This window comes from Phacochoerus africanus, chromosome 8, assembly GCF_016906955.1.
Source record: "Phacochoerus africanus isolate WHEZ1 chromosome 8, ROS_Pafr_v1, whole genome shotgun sequence".
Taxonomy (NCBI): Eukaryota; Metazoa; Chordata; class Mammalia; order Artiodactyla; family Suidae; genus Phacochoerus; species Phacochoerus africanus.
In genome coordinates this window covers 150,232,578-150,253,321 of record NC_062551.1, presented here as the reverse complement: position 1 = coordinate 150,253,321, position 20,744 = coordinate 150,232,578, and the positions used below count along the sequence as shown (strand labels likewise).

The following is a 20,744-nucleotide window of genomic DNA, read 5'->3' as shown; positions in this document are numbered from 1 at the left end:
AGTCCTCTTTTTCCTTTTGAGCTGAATACCATAATGATAGAAGCCTTGCACTGCGATCAGTCACCCTCTTGTCTCATGACGAGAGCATGTCCATGGAGTCCAGCTAACCCCAGGGAGGGCTGCACGGTTAGAATAAGGAACTAAAGCCGGAGTGACATAACTCGACCCCCGAATCGATGAGAAATAACTGCATGCTGCCTTTCCCAGTTATATAAGCCACTAATGCCCTGCTATGCCTAAGGCATTTGAGTTACATTCTGTTACTTGCAACCAAGAATCCTGACGGATACATCTTGAGAATTTATGTTCCCTCTGAATCACAGTAACTGGCACATAGGACTCAATAAAAACATGTTCCATGGGTGAGCAAACAACTTAGCAAAAGGTTTAGGAGTTACCTCTTTGTAAAGTGAACTCCTTCTGCCCCCACCCCCAAACGGCTTAGTGTCTGCTGTTCATCAGCAGCACCCACCCCCGCTTCCTGCATCCCGTTACAGAGGCTATACCACCTGTGTCTATATGTGGTTTCTCCTTTAACAATAATTGCCTAGTTAGCAAGTGCCTACAATGTCTATTAACCTGCAAACACTTGGAAGGACTCCAGTTCGTATTCTTATTTTCCTAGTTCAATGTGTTAAATGAGCCTCAAGTTAGGAAAGCTTTTATCAGAAAAGCCATCATGCCTGGTCCAATTCACTGAATGAAAAGATTCAGGAGCAGCCCACCTGGCATTGGACTTTGCAAAAGGAGTCTAGACTTAAGTGTGCTTGAGTCTTGTGATTGTGCATCCATGAGTCTAAGGAGAGAATTTCCCTCTTGCAGGAATCGATTGGCAAGTCCTCTCCCCTGTGTAGCTACAGAGGACTACTGCCTTGAATGGAAGGAAATGGAACTTCTAAACCATTAGTAGATTAATTCCCTTCCTCGGTTTTTAGAGAATGAAAGGTAGTGCTTTTTTTTTTTTTTTTTTTTTAATGAGCAAATTTTATTTGATTTGGAAACATTTTCTCCATATAAGGCAAATGTCCTCGTCAAAGTTATCACTCCCTTTTTAAATACAGCCAAGTCTAATCCTCTTTCAACATACACGTGAAAGTCATAGCATTTTATATATTAAAAACGAGTCAAGGTTCTTTGCATCAGAAACAATCTGCTTGTATCCACTTAGCTAATATAAATATTTAGCAAGGTCAGCAAGGATGCTTCGGAACATTTTCCTTTCAATTATTTCTTAAGGACCATGATCGAAAATCCCCCAAAGCATGGTATGTTTTTATAGCAAAAGATACGTACATAAAGAAAAGAATAAAAGCAAAAATCAGAACCGCCTTGTTCGTGTGCTTTCGAGTGGTTAGGAAAATGTGTGAGTATCTGATGGTTTATGCTTGAAGAGTAAGTGTCATGGAAGCTCCAAAACCAGGCACGATCCATTCCCTAGCAGAGAATCAAAGAATATGGTGGTTTAGGCTCTTACATGCACTGTAAGACAGTTGTTGCATTTACAAAGAAAAGCCAGGGCTTGAGGGAATTTGGAGTAGGGTGAAGAGGGTTAGATTGCTCTGCACAGAGGTTGGGAAGCGTTTGAGAAAGACTTTTTGTTCCTGAGAGGAAGTGGTCACAGGAGAATGAAGGGGATACTGGGCAAGCAAATGGAGGATTAGCAGAAAAATGCTTAAGAACAGGGCTAAGTTTTCTTTTAAACTGTCTATATTGCTCTATCTTAGAGCTTTTGTCTTAGTGAAACTGAGTTTGCCACATGTATAGAGGCCTTTGGTGATTTAAAAAATATAATATTTATATATACGTACACAAATACATTTGCGGGTTTTTTTTGGTTTTTTTTGTTTTTTTTTTTTTTGTGAGTTCCTGTCTTGGCGCAGCGGAAAAAGTCCGACTAGGAACCACGAGGTTGCAGATTCAATCCCTGGCCTCCCTCAATGGATTAAGGATCCGGCATTGCCGTGAGCTGTGGTGGAGGTCGCAGATGCAGCTCGGATCTAGCATTGCTGTGTCTGTGGCATAGGCTGACAGCAACAGCTGTGATTGGACCCCTAGCCTGGGAACTTCCATATGCTGCGGGTGCAGCCCTAAAAAGACAAAAAACAAACAAAAATACATTTGTGTTTTTTATTATACATACACATATGTATATGTATTATATATACACATATGTATATGTATTATGTATACACATGTATATATATGCATGTATATGGAAAAGAAAATATGTTTGAATTCTTTGGGGATCAGTGCTAAAGTGAAGAAGGTAAATGACCATCCCCAAAAAGGCAGAAAGGAAAATAAGAGCTGAGTAGAAATATGAGACTGTATTCAAAGATGACTATAAGAAATTAAGGTCCCTGAGAATTTGTGCAAGTGCTGGGGAAGTCATTAGACTTTCCTACGAAGTGTGAACTTCGGTTCAGTTTAATCTCAGGAAGAGGTTAAGAGGTAAGGACGCCGCAGATGCTGTAAGCGTTGGTATGATGATTGCCCCCAAACCCCAAGATCTAAGCACTCAACTAACTTGCAGTGGGTCATATTGATGACAGGAGAGTCTTTGTTATTGGTCTATAAATAACACAAGTAAGAGGGACTGACAGAAATAACTCATGATGACTGAAGATAAGGCCAGAAAGCAGTGAGGCATTAAAAAATGTGGAATAGGAGTTCCCATTGTGGCGCAGGGGAAGAGAATCCAACTAGTAACCGTGAGGACATAGGTTTGAACCGTGACCTCGCACAGTGGGTAAAGCATCTGGCATTGCCATGAGCTGTGGTGTAGGCCGGCAGCTACAGCTCCGATTCGACCCCTAGCCTGGGAACCTCTATATGCCACAGGTGTGGCCTTCAAAAGCAAAAAAAAAAAAAAAAAAAGAAGAAAGAAAAAAGAAAAAAAGTGGCATGGTAGCTTTTCAAATCGTGGTAGAAATAGGATGGAAAGAGTTCATGAGGACAAACTTGAGGGGTAATACATAGCTATGGACAGTCTTAGGCAGAGACTGAAAAAAAACTATATATTCTTTGCAGGAATAAAAATGGATTAATATCATATATTATTTCACTCTGCACGTAGACACATCATTTGTAAATAGAGTTCGAAACTGTAATTATAGAGAGCGTTTCACATGCTCTTTAATATTTAATTAGTCTCCCCACTGGAAATCAACCACGTAGAAAAGAAACGCTTTCTCAATAGGTTAATATTAATTACTTAACAACCCTGACATCGATATTTATGGAATACTTAAGAAACAAGCATTCATGAAGTGGAAGCATGTTCATCCGTCTACTGGGAGGCTTGCAGCATATTTCAACGTGTCAAATTCACTTTGCGCTCTGCCTCTTTATGTTGTGAAAATTTGAAATTACTGTTGATGTGAAGGTTGTTCAAAAGGCTCTTTTTTTATCCCTAGCTGAGAAAAAAAAAAATCAGAACAGATTCATCTGGTATTCTCTAAGTATGTCATTTCTTAATCTCACACAAAGAAAATGATTGAGGAAAGGAAATTTCGTGGGGTAGAGGAAACTCGAGAGGGGACAACGTTAGTGTATGACAGTCAAACGACACAAAAGTACAAATTATTTAAAGGCAGCAACCAGCCTTAAGAAGAAATGGAGGAGGAAGGCAAGTGTCTGATGTGACTGGGGAAATTTTAGAAAAGATGCCTTACTGATAGGATAACTGTGTCAGGACCACCAGAGTGTGCGGCTTAAGACTCTCTCTCTCCTGTGCTTGGCAAGCATTCGATTGTTCTCTCATTATTTCAATAGTATATATCAAATCCCCACTCACCCTACCTTGGCCTAGGTGCTGGGATAAATGATAAATAAAGCCCAGACCCCATCCTAAGAGTTCAGAATCCAGCTGGGGAGACATGCAAGTAAGAAACAATTACAGTTTTCTGTGCCAAGTGCACCATAGAGAGAAATACTGGGAGAATAGGAATTCTAGGTAAGAAGTGATAACTTTGTGGATAAATGTAAGTTGAATATTAAATAAATACCCATTTCAAAATATTTTTTCCCTTCATATCTGAACACTCTATGATTGATCATGTGGTGAGAGCGTGTGTGCGCTAGACCCCAAATCGGTTCCAGTTCTGGCTCGGCCCCTTAGTACTCCCCCCACCCCGCCCACCCCTGCCCCAGAGACCTCTGGCAAGTCCTGTGAGGACTCGGAGCCTCGGTGGCCTCCTTTGAAAAGTCAGGGCATTTGTCCTGATGATCTATAAGCTACTGAAGGAGCTTGACACCTAAGAAGTTTCATTTAAAATGCAAATGTTATCCTCAAAGAGTGATGCATGAAGCCAGTTGGGACTTCATTGTGCATTAGTTAATTAAATTTGCTAGCCAGTCACCTTGCAGAGCCCTGAGAGAAAGGGACGCAGGTAGGGTTCATCTCAAAAAAGGGAGCAAGGGCCCTAGATTTGGGTGGGTAAGAGAAGAGGAGAGCTGGGCAAATAGAGGCAGCGAAAGGCAGGCAGGCTGAGGAGGATGTACGGGCGAGAAAGGAGAATCACAGACGTTTTTAACATGTTACAGGAAAGTGGTTTTCAACTTTGTTTTCAGAATAAAGCTTAGGACATGCATATGTGACCAGGCCATAGTAGCTCCAGACTATGTGGGAAGGGCTTGGGGCACCTGCTGGCTGAAGAAGGTTGCTCGGGGACCCGTCTTCAGGGCACAGTGGCGCTACATTTGCACAACCACTCTGAACTGGGCTGTGGGTTTATTAAGGATAAGAGACGTGCTGGAGGAATGAGCGTTAGATTATAAGGGAGACTTTAGGACCTAACCAAGTGACCTCTTAACCCTAAGATTGACCAAAGAAGAGGAAGAAGGAAACTGGAAATCCTCTTACTTTCCCTTGGAAAGCTCCCTCCACACCACCACTCCCCTTAAATGGTCCCTTCATGTCTCTGCTCTACCTGGGAAGACAAGATCCTGCCAGCTGGAGAGAACTGACTTCTCCGGTTTCCTTACATATAAGAGCCCTCCGTCCAGGGGTTTTAGACCAGCATCCCTAGCAAAATGCAAATGTGAATTCAGGCTGCACGCTGCCCTCATCACCTACTTTCCTACCTCTGGGCTTGGTGAATACCCTAGTTAAAAATGTCTCTTCTTATCATAGTTTCTCCCAAGAGTAGACAGGCTTGGAGTGATTAACCTCATTGTTTTATTATTCTCCCTGACCAAAATCAGCTCACTTTTCAGGGGTTTACACGGGGCCACACCCACCATGGCTAAAGCGAGGTGACGGAGAGCCAGTGGTGGGCAGAAAGGAGGTCCGTAAGAGCCAGGCTTGAGCAGAGCAGTGCTGAGTTCTGACCCATCCATGGATCCAGTGTCAGGCAGCTACACACATTTGCAAGAGTGGAAAAAGAGTGGGAGGGGGCACAGTCTTAAGGCGTTAGTCTGCTGTGGCCCACTTTTCTGGCAAAGCAATAAAGCTACCTTTTTCCTCCTTAACACCCCCCCCCCAAAAAAAGAGTAGGGAAACAGTGTCATATTTTACACAATATGTTGTTTTCGATAGGTCAGATTTGATCTGTCCTGAGCAAATATCTTGAGAACAAGCAGTTAAACATATTCAAAAGGTGAGAAGCCAGCACATACTCAAGGCATGTTAAATAGTGGTAGAAAAGGACAAAGATTGAGTGAGGAGTTCCTGCTCTGGTGTAGTAGATTAAGAATTCTCCTGTTGCGGAGGCATGGGTTCAATCCTCAGCCCAACACAGTGGGTTAAGGATCCAGCATTGCTATAGGTCACAGATGAGGCTCGGATTCAATCCCTGGCCCAGGAACTTCCATAGACCATGAGTGGGCCAAAACTAAGAAACAAAAACAAAACAAAAAAACTATACACAGGAGTTCCCATCGTGGCTCAGCAGTTAACCAATTTGACTAGGAACCATGAGGTGGCGGGTTCGATCCCTGGCCTTGCTCAGTGGGTTAAGGATCTGGCGTTGCCATGAGCTGTGGTGTAGGTCGCAGATGCGGCTCAGATCTGACACTGACGTGGCTCTGGTGTAGGCCGGCGGCTACAGCTCTGATTCAACCCCTAGCCTGAGAACCTCCATATGCTGTGGGTGCAGCCCTGGAAAAAGACAAAAAAAAACAAAACAAAAAAAAAACACACTACACTCACATCTCATCTATTTTACACAAAATACTTATGTGACTGAAGTAGGCATGTGTTAGCCTGTGATCAAACTCTCTGATCTCTCACATCTGGAGGGTCCATGCGTGTGTTTGATCTTTGTGGGTTCAAGGGCCTGGCAGGAAACTGTAGAGCAAGACTACTTCTCTGTGATGGGGCCGACCCTAATGCCTGTAACCCTGGTTCCTCCCCACCTCCCCCAGACCTTATTTAGTCAATTGGCCCTAGAGTCCTATTCTAAATCCTTAGCCAATCTCTTCTCTACTCTTTCCTCCCTCTTACAATGCTTAAATCTCTTACTTCTAAATAGAAACTCTGAATTCCCCCACTAATTGCCATTTCATCTCTCACCTCTTCATATGCAAATTCTTTAAAAGAGTATACTATTTTTGCTCCTTTCCATTAACTCTTCACCTCACTACAGTTTTGCACAAAGCAACAGAAACTGACATAGGCCACCCAAAATTGGTTGTTCAAAATACTGAATAGTATCCATTCTCACCTTCTCAGAAACTAGAAAGTTAAAACCTACATCTCCCAGACTCTCTTGCAGCTAGGTTCTGTATGCAAATTAGGTTCTGCCACGGGTAACACAGTCCCAAAAGTTTTGAAAGACAAATATGGATCAAAGGCAATCTTCCTGTTGTTTTTTCTGCTAACAAGCAAGCTCATGAAACGAAAACTTGAGTGTCAAAAAGCAGGTGAGAGGCAATGATGACCAGACTCAGTGTCTGCTTACCACCTTTATGGGTGTCAAGAAAGTTTCAACAGTGACAGAGAAATTGGCTTCCTAATGCCAAATACCTGATCTCTGAACATCCTCTATGATGAGCAGCACTGAACTTTATTGTTCCAGTGGGGGTCTCCTGATTCATGCTACTCTAGCATCTCTGATCATTTAAAAAACATCCAATTTCCTATATAAAAAAAATACCTAGGATATTTTCTTTTTTCTTTTCTTTTCTTTTTCTTTTTTTTCTTTTTTTTTTTGTCTTTTTAGGGCTGCACCCTTGGCATATGGAAGTTCCCAGGCTAGGGGTCAAATTGGAGCTGTAGCTGCTGACCTACACCACAGCTACAGCAACATCAGATCTGAGCCGTGTCTGTGACCTACACCACAGCTGATGGCAACGCCAGATCCTTAACCCACTGAGCGAGGTCAGGGATCGAACCCATTTCCTGTGGATACTAGTCGGGTTCATTAACCACTTAGCCATGATGGAAACTCCAATTTCCTATCTCCTAAATTGTGAGCCCTAATGTAGTTTGTGAAACTCTAAGTGGTTATGGACAACAGGTTCTCAACAGCAGGCATTTGGGAGTGGTTATTTGATTTGGTTGGATCTGAAGGTAGAGATGATTCAGTTCCCTGAGAAAAGGGAACTGGAAGTCCATGAGAGTTGCAAAAAAGGGTTACTTAAATTATCACATTTTTGGATTTATTGAAGGCAAGACTTCCAGTGGTAGAAATGGGGCAGACAAGGACGATGGGTCAAGCTGGACACTTCTGAGGCCCTAGAGAGTTTAATGAAAGGTACTATGTGCTCAGGCCTTACATGTCTTTGAATTCTACCATCTAGGCAAAATTAGAAGACTAGATATTGACTACAACTACCATGAAACAGTATCTAATCTCTTAAAGCCAGTGGACTGACCTGTCCAAATAAGATGCCAAGGCTTGAGCATATGAGTTTTGGAATGAAATTGAATTAATAGCCTCACCAAATCTTTTGTGGTCAAGATAGACTTTGGTTAAGAAAGAATGAAATCAGAGTTTCCATTGTGGCTCAGCAGAAACAAATCTGACTCATATCTTGAGGACGCAGGTTTAATCCCTGACCTCGCTCAGTGGGTTAAGGATCCATTGTTGCTGAGAGGTGTGGTGTAGTCTGCAGATGTGGCTCGGGTCTGGGGTTGCTGTGGCTGTGGTGTATGTCAGCAGCTGTAGCTCCGATTGGGCCTCTAGCCTGGGAACCTTCATATGCCACAGGTGCAGCCCTTAAAAAAAAAAAGACAGAGAGAGACAAAAAAAAAAAAAAAAGCCTCCTAAAAAGAAAAAAGGAAGAGTGAAACCCTGGAAACTGAGATGAGAACATTTGATTAAATTCAGATGAATATTCATCCCTGGAGCCCCCCAATACCCACTTGCCAGAAGAAATAGTCCTTTCTCCCCATTTGAAGAAGTTGGCTCTGCCCTGTGTGGAGACCCTGCACTGATCTCTCTGAGCACCTAGCTTTAGGAGGATGCCTCTCAACCTCATGTTCCATTGTAACAACTTCCATCATCTCTTGACCTATTTTTTTTAAGTCAAATATCATTATGCCTCAGGGAGACAAAAAAAGAGTTTACCTATTTAGATAGTTACACTATCCTATTTTTTTAAATCTGTAGAAACCTGGGAAATACGTGTGATGATGGCTTCAGATAAGGGAAGGAATAGATCCATAAAAAGTAATTGTCAACATGGATGCATTTACTAGAGATATTTAATTCAATGGTCTAATTCATTGCTGAAATCTGGTTTCCACAGAGTCCTACCCCAAGTGAGACTAAAATGTGAGAATTTCTTGATACAATGTGTGTGGGTGGGGGGGACAAAGACTTAAGGAGATAATAATGTTGAAATAGAACAATTATTTATGACTTGCTCTTTTACCATCCAACTTTATTTGCCACGAAAGTCCAAAGGATGCTCCCTTAGCTAAGATACAGAAAAGAACATCTGGTTGAAGCACCAATAACCATCAAAGTATTATAGGGACTGCCCTCTGTGGGAGATGCTGCTATTGAAATAATCTTTATTTACAACAAAAGCAGATGATGAACCCCAAAATACAAATCGGTACAAATACCAACAGTAACAATATCTGTATGTTATTGGTGTCTGTGTTGAGGAGATCAGAGGAAAGCCACAGTGAAACTGATGGACTGAAACCACTATAAAAGGCAACAGATACCAACAAAAAGTGCAGCAGGCCAATTCGAGAATAGCTGCAGAAAGTCCAGTAGTCAGGAGCAGGGCCCAAAAGGGGCCAGGACAGTCTAATCCTCTGAACTCTTAAAGCACATCTGACAGGGCTCCCTCTCCAAACAGAATCCCACAGAAAGAACTCCTGTAAGTAGAACTGAATTTGAGTAGGACAGGAGCAGCAGAAAAAGAGATCTAGGAGTTCCTGCTATGGCTCAGTGGTTAAAAACAAAACAAAAAAAAAAACCTGACTAGTATCCATGAGGACTCAGGTTTGATCCTTGGCCTCACTCAGTGGGTTAAGGACCTGGCATTACCCCGAGCTGTGGGCTATGGTGTAGGCTGGCAGCTGTAAGCTCTGATTCCACCCCTAGCCTGGGAATTCCCATACGCTGAAGTTGTGGCCCTTAAAATTTGAAAGAAAAAAAACAAGAAGAGATCTAGATCAAAGTGGGGAAGGAGAATAGAGCCAGAAAGTCTCAGAAAATAAGCCACCATATTTTTTAACATTACATGAGAACAATTGAAGAGGGAGCTCTGTAAAGTTAGAAAGTCTATCTGAAACAAGTCTCCTTTTAAAAGTTTGGTAAAGGAGTTCCTGTCGTGGCACAGTGGTTAACAAATCCGACTAGAAGCCAGGAGGTTTCGGGTTCGGTCCCTGGCCTTGCTCAGTGGGTTAAGGATCCGGCGTTGCCGTGAGCTGTGGTGTAGGTTGCAGACGCGGCTCGGATCCCGCGTTGCTGTGGCTCTGGCGTAGGCCGGTGGCTACAGCTCCGATTCAACCCCTAGCCTGGGAACCTCCATATGCCTCGGGAGTGGCCCAAGAAATGGCAAAAAGATAAATAAATAAATAAATAAATGTTCGGTAAAAAACCAAATGTACATGACAATGAGTAACAAACCCAAAAACACCAAGATGAAATCTCATAAAATGTTACTATTTGAAAAAAAGAAAAGAAGCAGAATAATATCCCTACAGACAATGAAAGCACACCTGAAAGGCTTTTTTGTGCTCCAAGTCCAACGTACTCTCAAAAAGCTAAAGAGATTAAGAAAATAATACAACATAGGAGTTCCCCTTGTGGGGCAGCAGAAACGAATCTGACTAGTAACCATGAGGTTGTGGGTTCGATCCCAGGCCTTGTTCAGTGGGTTAAGGATCTGGCATTGCCATGAGCTGTGGTGTAGGTCATAGACACGGCTCAGATCCTGTGTTGTTTTGGCTGTGGTGTAGGCTGGCTGCTACAGCTCCAATTGGACCCCTACCCTGGGAACCTCCATATGCCTTGGGTGCAGCCCTAAAAGCCAAATTAATTAATTAATTAATTAATGAAATAATAATAATACAGGATAAAAAATAACAGATCAGATTTAGGTAAACTCAGAAATGATGTGACAAAACTCAAGGAAGAACTACTAATAAAAGGAAAAGAATTTTAATGAGGATTACTGCAGGAAAAAGGTAGGAGCAAATAAATACAAGTAATGTCTTAAAAATGGAGGGTGAAAAGAAGGGGAAAAAATGGTTTTTTTTTATCATGCCTATGGCATATGGAAATTCCTGGGTCAGAACCTGTGCTGCAGTAGTGACCCGAGCCGCTGCAGTGACAATGCTGGATCCTCAACCCAATGCAGCACAAGGGAACTCCAGAAAAATTTTAAATCTGAAAAGAAATAAGAAAAATTTATTGAAACATGATAAAGACTGAAGATAGGCAAAGAAAATCCAGCACATGGATAATAAGAGTTTCTGAAGAAACCCAAATCAGGAGAATAGACCAAATACTAAAATCTTTCCTAAAATAAAAAATAAAAGTATTTGAAATTACACATTGAAAGAGTACACTGTGTGCCTGAGAGAAGATATCTAAAACAGTCATGCCATTTATAAAGTTATAAAAAATAAGAGCAAAAACCCCCACAAATATATATATATATATATATTACTTGAATAACAGACTAAATGAGGACTAAAAGGGAAAGATATATAATTTGACAATCTACATAGAGTAAAAATGGCTGAGATGGAAATAGTGTATGCAAAAAAAAAAAAACCCATTTTAAGTTATATTTTCAGTACTCATAACTGTTTTTTGTTCTGTTTTGTTTTCTTTTCTTTTTATGGCCACATGCAGGGCATATGGAAGTTCCCAGGCCAGGGACTGAACCTGAACCTCTGCTGTGACCTATGCCACAGCTGCAGAAACACCAGATCCTTTAATTCACTGTACTGGGCTGGGGATCAAACCACTGTGCCATAGCAGGAACTCCTCATATTTTTTGATGACAGTATTAATATTGCTATTCTGCAACTATTATATATGCGGTATGGGGTAAAACAGACAAATAATTTAGGGATATTCTGATTGTATCATGTCCTTGAAAACCAGGATTCTCAGAAAGAAAGGAAGATAATGGATGTCATACCAAAAAGATTAAATAAAAGATCCTGAGCCTGAATGTAAATTGGAAAATTTAGTATGAAGTAGAACCCATGATTGACCCAGTCATCCTGGGCATCTCTAGAGCCCTGACTGTGGTTTGAAATACCATTTCTCATTAAAAGAAACTGGGGGTTGAGGGAGAAATTATTCCAGATTCCAGGATATATACAAGCCATTCCTGAAACATCCTGATATGCCAGATAGTAAGGAAACTCTCAAAGACCATGGGGTCATGTCAAAAAGACTCAACGGCCAGCTCGAAGAGGCTGCTTCTGGCCAAAGATGGGGAAATTTCAGCTTCAATAAAAACGGCGATAGATCAAAATTCCTAAAATATGTTTAAATCCATGAGTTATTTATAATAATAGTAAATGAAAAATCAACTCATTAGTCACATTCGGAGGATGGAAAAGAACTCAATATACTTCCCTGAGAACTGGACTGATGAAAGGAAAGAATCAAGCATTTATCTGGCCTATTCTACAAAAACAGCCTAACCAGTTAATAGGTATGAGCAAATGTCCCTTTATAAAATTATTCCAGCTAATATGAAAACAAACAGATAAAATATCACAATTTTGAAACCTCCAATAAGTAAGTGGGTCTAGGCCTTGAGCCTCGTCAGCTACTGAAATCATAAAAAAGTGAAAATCAGACAGATATTATGTGTCCTCTAATGAAAGAACAAAACATCACCTATAACATTGTCAAAGAGATTGAATCTGAGTCCAATCAGTCCTCTGGAGCCAGCTGCCCACCTGTATGAAATATAGCCAAAAAGAAAGAAAGAAAGAGAGAGAGAAAGAAAAATAAAAGAGAGAAAGAAAAATGAAAGAAAGAAAGGGAGAGCAGAAGAAAGGGAGAAAGAAAGTGAGAGAGGAAGGAAGGAAGAAAAGGAAAGAAAAAAATCCTGTAGGAGTTCCCTGGTGGCTCAACAAGTTAAGGACCTGGTGTTGTCACTGTTGTGGCACAGGTTTGATCCCTGGACTGGGAACTTCCACATGCTGCCGTCGCATCCCCCTGCCCTGCAGGGATGGGGTCAGAAGGGAGCTATAGGAAATACAAAGGGGGAAGAGGCAAGTTGAATTGCTCCATGAATATGCAATTTTAAAAAAACCCCAGATATGAGGAAACTCTACAGTTCCAAAGGGCTGGGATAAATGTCTAAAATTTCAAATGGGCATGATAAAACTATAATATTTAAGAATGCACACTTAGGTGATAAGAGCATAAAGATGCAAGGAAGTGATCACTACATAGAAGTCAGGATAGATATTTCTGAAGGGAGGAAGAGGGCTATGATTGGAATAATAGAGGCTTCTGGGGTGACTGGCCAAGTTCTACCTTGAGTCGTGTGTTGGTTACAATAATAAGCTATTTAAAAAATAAGATTTGAAATATGCTGGGTGGTGATTTTAAACACAGCTCCATTTAATTCACCACTATGGCCATGGCAGAAAATGTATGGGTTTTGGAAAATGTCAAAGGATTCTCTTAAGTTTAGTCATTTGGATCCCGAGTTGCTGTGGCTCTGGCGTAGGCCGGCAGCTACAGCTCCGATTGGACCCCTAGCCTGGGAACCTCCATATGCCGCGGGAGCGGCCCCAGAAAAGGCAAAAAGACAAAAAAAAAAGAAAAAAGAAAAAAGAAAAAGAAAGAAAGAAATATGTAGTGCTAAATTGTTTAGCTAAATGACCATAGATTTGGGAGGAACGAGATTGGACGGTTAGTAACAGGGACGAATGGCCCAAGTGTGAGAATGTTTGTGGTCCATGGGGATGCTTGTCCCAGGGCACCCCCTGCAGAGGAGGCTCTCAAAATAATAGTAGGAAAAGATGATCCGATCTGTGAATATCTGCCAGCATCCTTCCGAGTAATGCCAGAGCTTGCTCAATGTGTTCATGAATACAGTAAGTGGCCCTAGTAAGAGAAATGGTAACAGAATGACTTGTCATCTTGTTGGATCTGCGTGGCACTGCTGATAAGCCCTCACTCTTCCAACAGCAGAGACCCAAGCTTAGCCCCCCATCTGATACCATCCTCTGCAAAGATCAGATAATCACGTGGCGGCAGATAAATTGGACCACTCCCTAATGGAGTGGGCGACAATTTGTCCTCACGGAAAGAGAAATTTGTTCTAGGTATGATCTTACTTTTCCCGCCTGCAGGGAAGTATCATCATCACACTCTACCTTTAGAAGAATAATTAGGAGTCCTCATTATGGCTCGGAGGGTAAAGAACCCAACATAATGTCTATGAGGATTTGGCTTTGATCCCTGGCCTCGCTCACTATGTTAAGGAGCCTGTGTTGCTGCAAGCTGTGGTGTAGGTTGCAGGTGTGGCTTGGATCTGTCACTGCTGTGGTTGTGGTGTAGGCGGGCAGCTGCAGCTCTGATTCAACCCCTTGCCTGGGAACTTCCACACGTTGCAGGTATGGCCTTAAAAAAGGGGAAGAAGTGGAGTTCCCGTCTTGGCTCAGTGTTTAAGGAACCTGACTAGTAACCATGAGGTTGTGGGTTCGATCCCTGGCCTTGCTCAGCCGGTTAAGGATCCAGTGTTGCTGTGAGCTGTGGTGTAGGTCAAAGACTCACCTCGGATTCTGCGTTGCTGTGGCCGTGGCATAAGCTGGCAGCTACAGCTCTGATTCTACCCCTAGCCTGTGAACTTCCATATGCCGAGGGTACAGCACGGAAAAGACAAAACAAAAAAAAGGGGGGGAAGAAGAAGAATTAGATAGTGACGTAGAGGGGAGGAATTAGAGAGGGGAAGAGCAAGGACAAAATGCCATTAAAAAAAAAAAAAAAAAAAAAAAAGCTGTGCGTTCCTTTGTGGTCTAGTGGTTAGGTTTTAGCGCTTTCACAGTTGAGGCTGGAGTTCAGCCCCTGGTCTGGGAACTGAGATTCCACATCAAAGTGCTGCACACCGTGGCCAAAAAACAAACAAACAAAAAAGATGAAAACTACTCAAAGTCAGGTTATATTTACCCTGTGCTACCACAATCCCTGTAATTTCCCTGCTGTAGCACTTTTCATGCTTCATTACAGCAAAACCTCAGGAGAGCTGGGTGATGGCTGTGTCACTCTCCGCCGCATCTCCAGCACCGAGCACCATGCTTGGGACAGCAGAGCTCAACCCATATATGTTCAGTGTCGTCTACATTTTAATACTCATCAAAATGCTTTAAAAGTATGTGGGTCCAAATAGGTGCTTAACAGACATTTGTTAAGTGGAAAAAAAAAAAAAAAGCTCAACTTGATCAGAGGCCAACAAACTCCAGCCTGCTGGCCAGATCCCGCCTGCCACCTGGTTTTGTACGGCCCATGAACTAAGAATGATTTTTACATTTTTCGAGGGTTGGAAAAAATGAAAAGAAGAATAATATTTCATGACACATGAAAAGTATGTGCAATTCAAATTTCAGTGTCCATAAATAAAGTTTTATTGGAACACGGCCATGCTCATTTTTTCACATGTTGTCTGTGGTGCTTTCGTGCTACAACAGCAGAGTTGAGTAGTTGTGACAGAGAACGTATGTCCTGCAAAGCTGAGAATATTTCTCTCTGGCCCACTCTGAGAAAAGTTTGCCGACCCCTGCACCAGAATTTCCAACGCACAGAGCACAGCAGTTTTTAAGATGCTGGTTGATACGGTGTTACCTCCTTCCCTGGCCCAGAACCACGCCTTTGCTACAATTTCTTCTAAAGAAAATTAACTTGTTTCTTCCATTTCGTGGCTTCAGGGTGAGCCTTGTTCTAAGCCTTGCCGGGGCCCTTAGGCTCCGCTTGGCCGTATTTGAAGCACAAGATATATAGTAGTCAGGATAGATAAATACACCCACACAGAGACAGAAGAGGACGATAGAGGACCTCGGGGGACGAAATAAGGCTCCACACTTTGGCACGCTGGCTCCAGAAGGGAAATTTTACTCCTGTCAGCATCCTTTCAGAACCATGTAAAGTGGCCTTTTCCAAAGCTTGGTTCTATTTTTATTGCAGTAAACTGTTTACTGTGATTACTGACAGAATTGCTGTCTTAGAACCGATGTTTACTATGGTAGAGTTTGACCTGTATTTGGTGAAGCTGTGTTTTAAAATAAGACACTGGAGTTTATGAAGCAAAGATCAACTCTCTCCAAAGAGAGAAACTGAAGCATTTCTGTTTTGGACATAATGATTTCATTAAATTAGAAAAGTGGACCTATTTTTGTTATTTAACTTCTTCCACTCTATAAAATGTGTCCCTCCGTTTTACCTGCTCTTCGTCTAGAATAACTACATGCCAGTCACTGACCTCCCTTTATTTTGCACTATACTCCAGCAATTCTTTTTTTTTTTTTCTTCCAATTTTTAGGGCCGCACCTGCGGCATATGGAGGTTCCCAGGCTAGGGGTCCAATCGGAGTGGTAGCCACCAGCCTACACCACAGCTCACAGCAACACCAGATCTGAGCTGGGTCTGCAACCTACACCACAGCTCATGGCAACACCAGATCCGTAACCCACTGACTGAGGCCAGGGATCAAACCTGCAACCTCATGGTTCCTAGTCGGATTCATTTCTGCTGCGCCACGAAGGGAACTCCCAGTAATTCTTTTCCATTTAACTTTATTACAGGCGGGAAGAGCCTGATCTGGATTAGAAGGATGACGACTATTTCCTTAATTACTGTACGTAGATAAGAGCGTTTATTCTGGCAATTCCCATGCTGTTCAACTGGGCAAGATTAGAAAGGAAGGAAGGAAGGAAGGAAGGAAGGAAGGAAGGAAGGAAGGAAGGAAGGAAGGAAGGAAGGAAAGAAAGAAGGAAGAAATGAACAGGGAGGGAGGGAAGAAGGGAGGGAGGAAGGAAGAAAGAGAGAGAGAGAAAAAGGAAGAAAGGAAGAAAGAAGTAGCTGATTTGCCAAAATCAGACATTTGCTATGAGAAAAAAATTATGTAGGCACGTATTAGCATAAATGCCTACAGTCACATTCTATTTTTTGAAGTTTATATCTCTCAGGGAGCACTTCTTGTTGGAAGTTCTATTTAAAAATTACAGAAGGATTAGGATACAAGCATCTACCTCAAACGGTAAAACAAGAAAGCCGAGTAGGCCATTTTAGAAATCACAACTTTGAAGCTAATTGCAATTTCTAAAGTAAACCTAATGGTACTGCACAGAACAAGAATATCTCTAATCTAATCGTGACAGCAATGCAGTTTCAAACTGCTAAACCATACGGTATATTCACTTTTCCTCTGTGTGGGCTCACATATTACCTTCACCCAGGATCTTCCTGTGTCTTGTTTGTATATTGCAGCACCCATGATTGATGAATTATTGTCAAGGACCAACTCAGGCTTTGGTCAAGGACCAACTCAGGCTTTTGCTTTTTACCAAAACAACTTTTTATGGAACACACATTTTTTTTTTCTAGGAGAGACATGTAGATTTGGCATTATGCATTTTTGTTCACGTGTTAGGTGGATGGTCTAATACACATGGTGAACAAACTGAGAGCAAACCTGAGAAGCCACTGCAAGTGGATGACTTGAATTAAGGTAAATCCATGCAAGTTTTCCTGGGCTTAAAGCTGTTTTTTTGTTTGTTTGTTTGTTTGTTTGCTCTTTAGGGCCACACCCACAGCACTGGGAAATTCCAAGCTGGGGTCAATGGGAGCTGCAGCGGCTGGACTAAACCATAACCATAGCAACTCGGGATCTGAGCTGTGTCTTCAACCTACACCACAGCTCATGGCAATGCTGGATCCTTACCCACCGAGAGAGGCCAGGGATTGAACCCACATCCTCATGGATACCAGTTAGGTTTGTTTCTGTTGAGCCATAATGGGAACTCCCTAAACCTGTCTTCTATTCTAAGGGAAATGCCCATGCTACTGATTGTTCTTCAAAAGTTGAGATGGCAATCATCCAGCTGTTTTGCCCTTTACCGAGATCACTAGAAGGAAATAATTCTAACCCAACCCAAAATACCACTTCTAAGGAAAAATTATGACCACATGCCCACGATGACCACAAAGCATGGAAGGATTTTCCGTTTTGTTTTATTTATTTATCCTTTCCGAATGTCTTGATCTCTCTCCTCACACTTCCAACAACCCTCTTCCTCTATGGTGGATCCTTGTAATCTCATCTACAGTGTAGACCAGGAATTCTCACTGAGTCCATTTCAACACCTGAAAAGACTTACATGTACCGGTACGGCTCTGTGATGGACAGCGTACCCACTTGACTCGAGGGTGTTTAGGTGTGTCAGGACTGAATTTATACATTTCATGGATGCTGTCATTTAATAAATGGTGGTCCACCTTTGGTCCCAAGAAGCAGGATAAAGGAGCCATAAAAAACAAAGACAAAAAATCTGACAGAAACAGGAAAAAGTAATTGTTAATTCTGAGCAGTAGGTATAAAGATGTCTGAAGTTTGCTCTATGTGTCTGTGTTTGGAATGCTTCACAAATTTTTTTTTTTTTTTTTTGTCTTTTCTAGGGCCAGACCCACAGCATATGGAGATTCCCAGGCTAGCAGTTGAATTGGAGCTGTAGTTGCTGGCCTCCACTACAGCCACAGCAATCTCAGATCTGAGCCATGTCTGCGACCTACACCACAGCTCACTGCAATGCCAGATCCTTAACCCACTGAGCCAGGCCAGGGGTCAAACCTGAGTCCTCATGGATACTAGTCAGATTCGTTTCCACTGGGGTATGATTGGAACTCCACAATTTTTAAAATTATTTTTCTATGAAAAAAAAAAAAGGCTAAGAAGTTACCAGGTGCTCAAATTTTAAATGAAGAAATGAGAAAGAAGAGAAAAAAATTGCATGGCAATTTACTTTTTCGGGGTAGTAAATTGAAGAAAACTCCAAACTGCTGTTGCATTGGAGGGACAGTGATCTAGGGGGTCCCTGGGAGCAATATTCTTATTCCACTGAAGGAGGTGAGCCAAGATACTTATAAGCTCTAGAGAACCTTTAACACAGGAAGCTATTTATCATAACAAGCTTGGTTGATACTGTTCCCATACTGAACCAATTAGGTTCGCCTATTTCGTCATACTTCATAACTTGGGATGATAGGTTTCCAAGTATGGTACAGCGTGGTAATTGAATTTTGATCAAACACACATGGCCCATAACCCAGTATGTGAAATTTTCAGAACAGTTCACAGCTTTTAAATATCCAGTCAACATGTTGCCAAAAGTACAGGATGTACTTGATGCAAGGGGGAGAGAAAGGGGAGGGCTGAATCTTGGTAGAGCTGTAAAACAAATATTTTTGTTCTTGTTCTCTTCTTATTTTTCAAATAGCAGTGGGATATCATATCATAACTCAAGTCTTCCCCTCGCTTTGCTCCACGTACTTAAACATCTTTGAGTCTCATTTCAGATTACCATTTTTTTTTTGCATGAACTTATTTTCATATCACAGACCTGTTACACATGACCTGCTACATTTCTCATTGCAGCACAACCCAGGGTATTTCTCGACAACCTTCTATATGTCAGGCGTTGGGTATAGAGGTCAACTCTCTCAAATAAAGAGACACGATCCCCACCTTCGTGTGCTCTACTGTGGATGGGGAGACAAACATAAAATAAATAAAAGCATCAATATTTCATTATTGTAACCTATGATAATTAACATGAAGGAAAAACAGAGCATTAGGAGGGACAATAATGGGGATCTGATTTGTCCAGGGAAGAGGAAATGGCGAGGAGAGGCAGGGAACACATTGCCAAGAAAGTGCCACTGAAATTGACTTCTGAAAGATGAGAAGTGATCAAGAGGGTGAATGAGTATTCACAGGAAAAGTAAGCACAGGGATAGGCTTTGAAGTGGGCAAGGCTTTGGCAAGTTCAAGGACCCGAAGGACAGTATATTCAGTGAGAAAGAGGCCAAAAAGACAAGCAGGAGCCAGACCACACCACACCACATAAAGGATTATGCTAAGTGCAGCCATTGAGAAGTGGTTGGCCAGGGAGTGACATGATGGGAGGCAGGCAAGACAAGAAGCAGAAAGACTAACTAGAAGGTTTTGGCAATCATCCAGGTGGAAAGTGATAATGGCTTGGAATGGCACAATGGCAGAGATGAAAAACAGTGGACGAATCTGAGAGATAGTTGGGAGAAATGACATGACTTGGAGATAACTGGACGTGGGAAGTGATGGAGAAGGAAGTTCCAAGGACATTCCCAGGTTTCTAGCTTGAGCAACTTAAGGAAGACAGTCTAATAAATAACAACTCGTTAGTATAACTCATAGAGCGACACGAAATGATAGGACTACATCATTCTTACAAGCCCCCAGGTCTGCAGTGATATTCTGTTCTCACTGGATTTTGTAAGAACAGATGCATTAATCAGACGGTGGGGATATAGAAATTTTCCACCTACATGCATATCAAACTTTCCTTACCATAAGCAAAAGAACGTCTCTGAGCTATTAAAATCAGATTAAACTTAAAATTTTTACTTTCATCTCTACAGTCATAGATGTCTGGCCATTGACTTAGAAGAACTTGAAAGAAAACAAATTTCCCCTTTGAAAGCATTTAAAAACAAAGGATGTTTATTTGTTCAACCACGAGATTTTTTTTTCCGGAGCATTTTTAGTGTGAGGGGTATGTGGTAAATAAGACATGTTCCCTGCCTTGGCAAAGAATATATATTCTATCAAGGGAGAAAGAGGCATAAAAATATGCATAATACAGTGTCATATGTCACATAGCTCAAGCAATAGAGTTATATTGAACAGATGACAGAATGATTAATTCTTCAGGGCGAGTGGCACATAGGCATAGCTATGAAAGACTTCGGAGGGGGGGTGCATTTGAGAATTCTTGAAAGACAAACAAGAGTTTGTGAAGTAGAGCAAGGAGGGGGGAGAAATTCTAAGAGGACGTCCCTAAAGGGCTCTGGGTACTCAGAACTAGAGCCCTTGGGGTGAAACCACAGGGTGTCTGATCCTGTGTCGGAAAGCCATGCTTCCATTCAAAGTCTGGCCATCACTACCCATCTAGTCCAAGCGTTCTGCTCTCCTTTGACCAGGTAGAGAACTCTTATTTGCATGGGCCCCAACCCACGACATCCCCGTACTGTGACTGTTGCCCGGAGATGGCTCACATTTATCTATTGAGATGAGTGGTCCTCTTTCTCACAACCCAGCTAAGG

General features: G+C 41.9%; 1 long non-coding RNA gene across 1 annotated transcript in view; it reads left to right on the top strand.

Annotated features, from left to right (window-relative positions):
• LOC125133770 (uncharacterized) overlaps positions 1-17,268 on the top strand; it is a 39,691-nt gene extending 22,423 nt beyond the window's left edge. The window contains exons 2-3 of the long non-coding RNA XR_007136504.1: positions 16,190-16,242; positions 17,187-17,268. This is a non-coding gene — a long non-coding RNA (uncharacterized LOC125133770). The remainder of the gene's footprint in view (positions 1-16,189; positions 16,243-17,186) is intronic.
• The last annotated feature ends 3,476 nt before the right edge of the window (positions 17,269-20,744 follow it).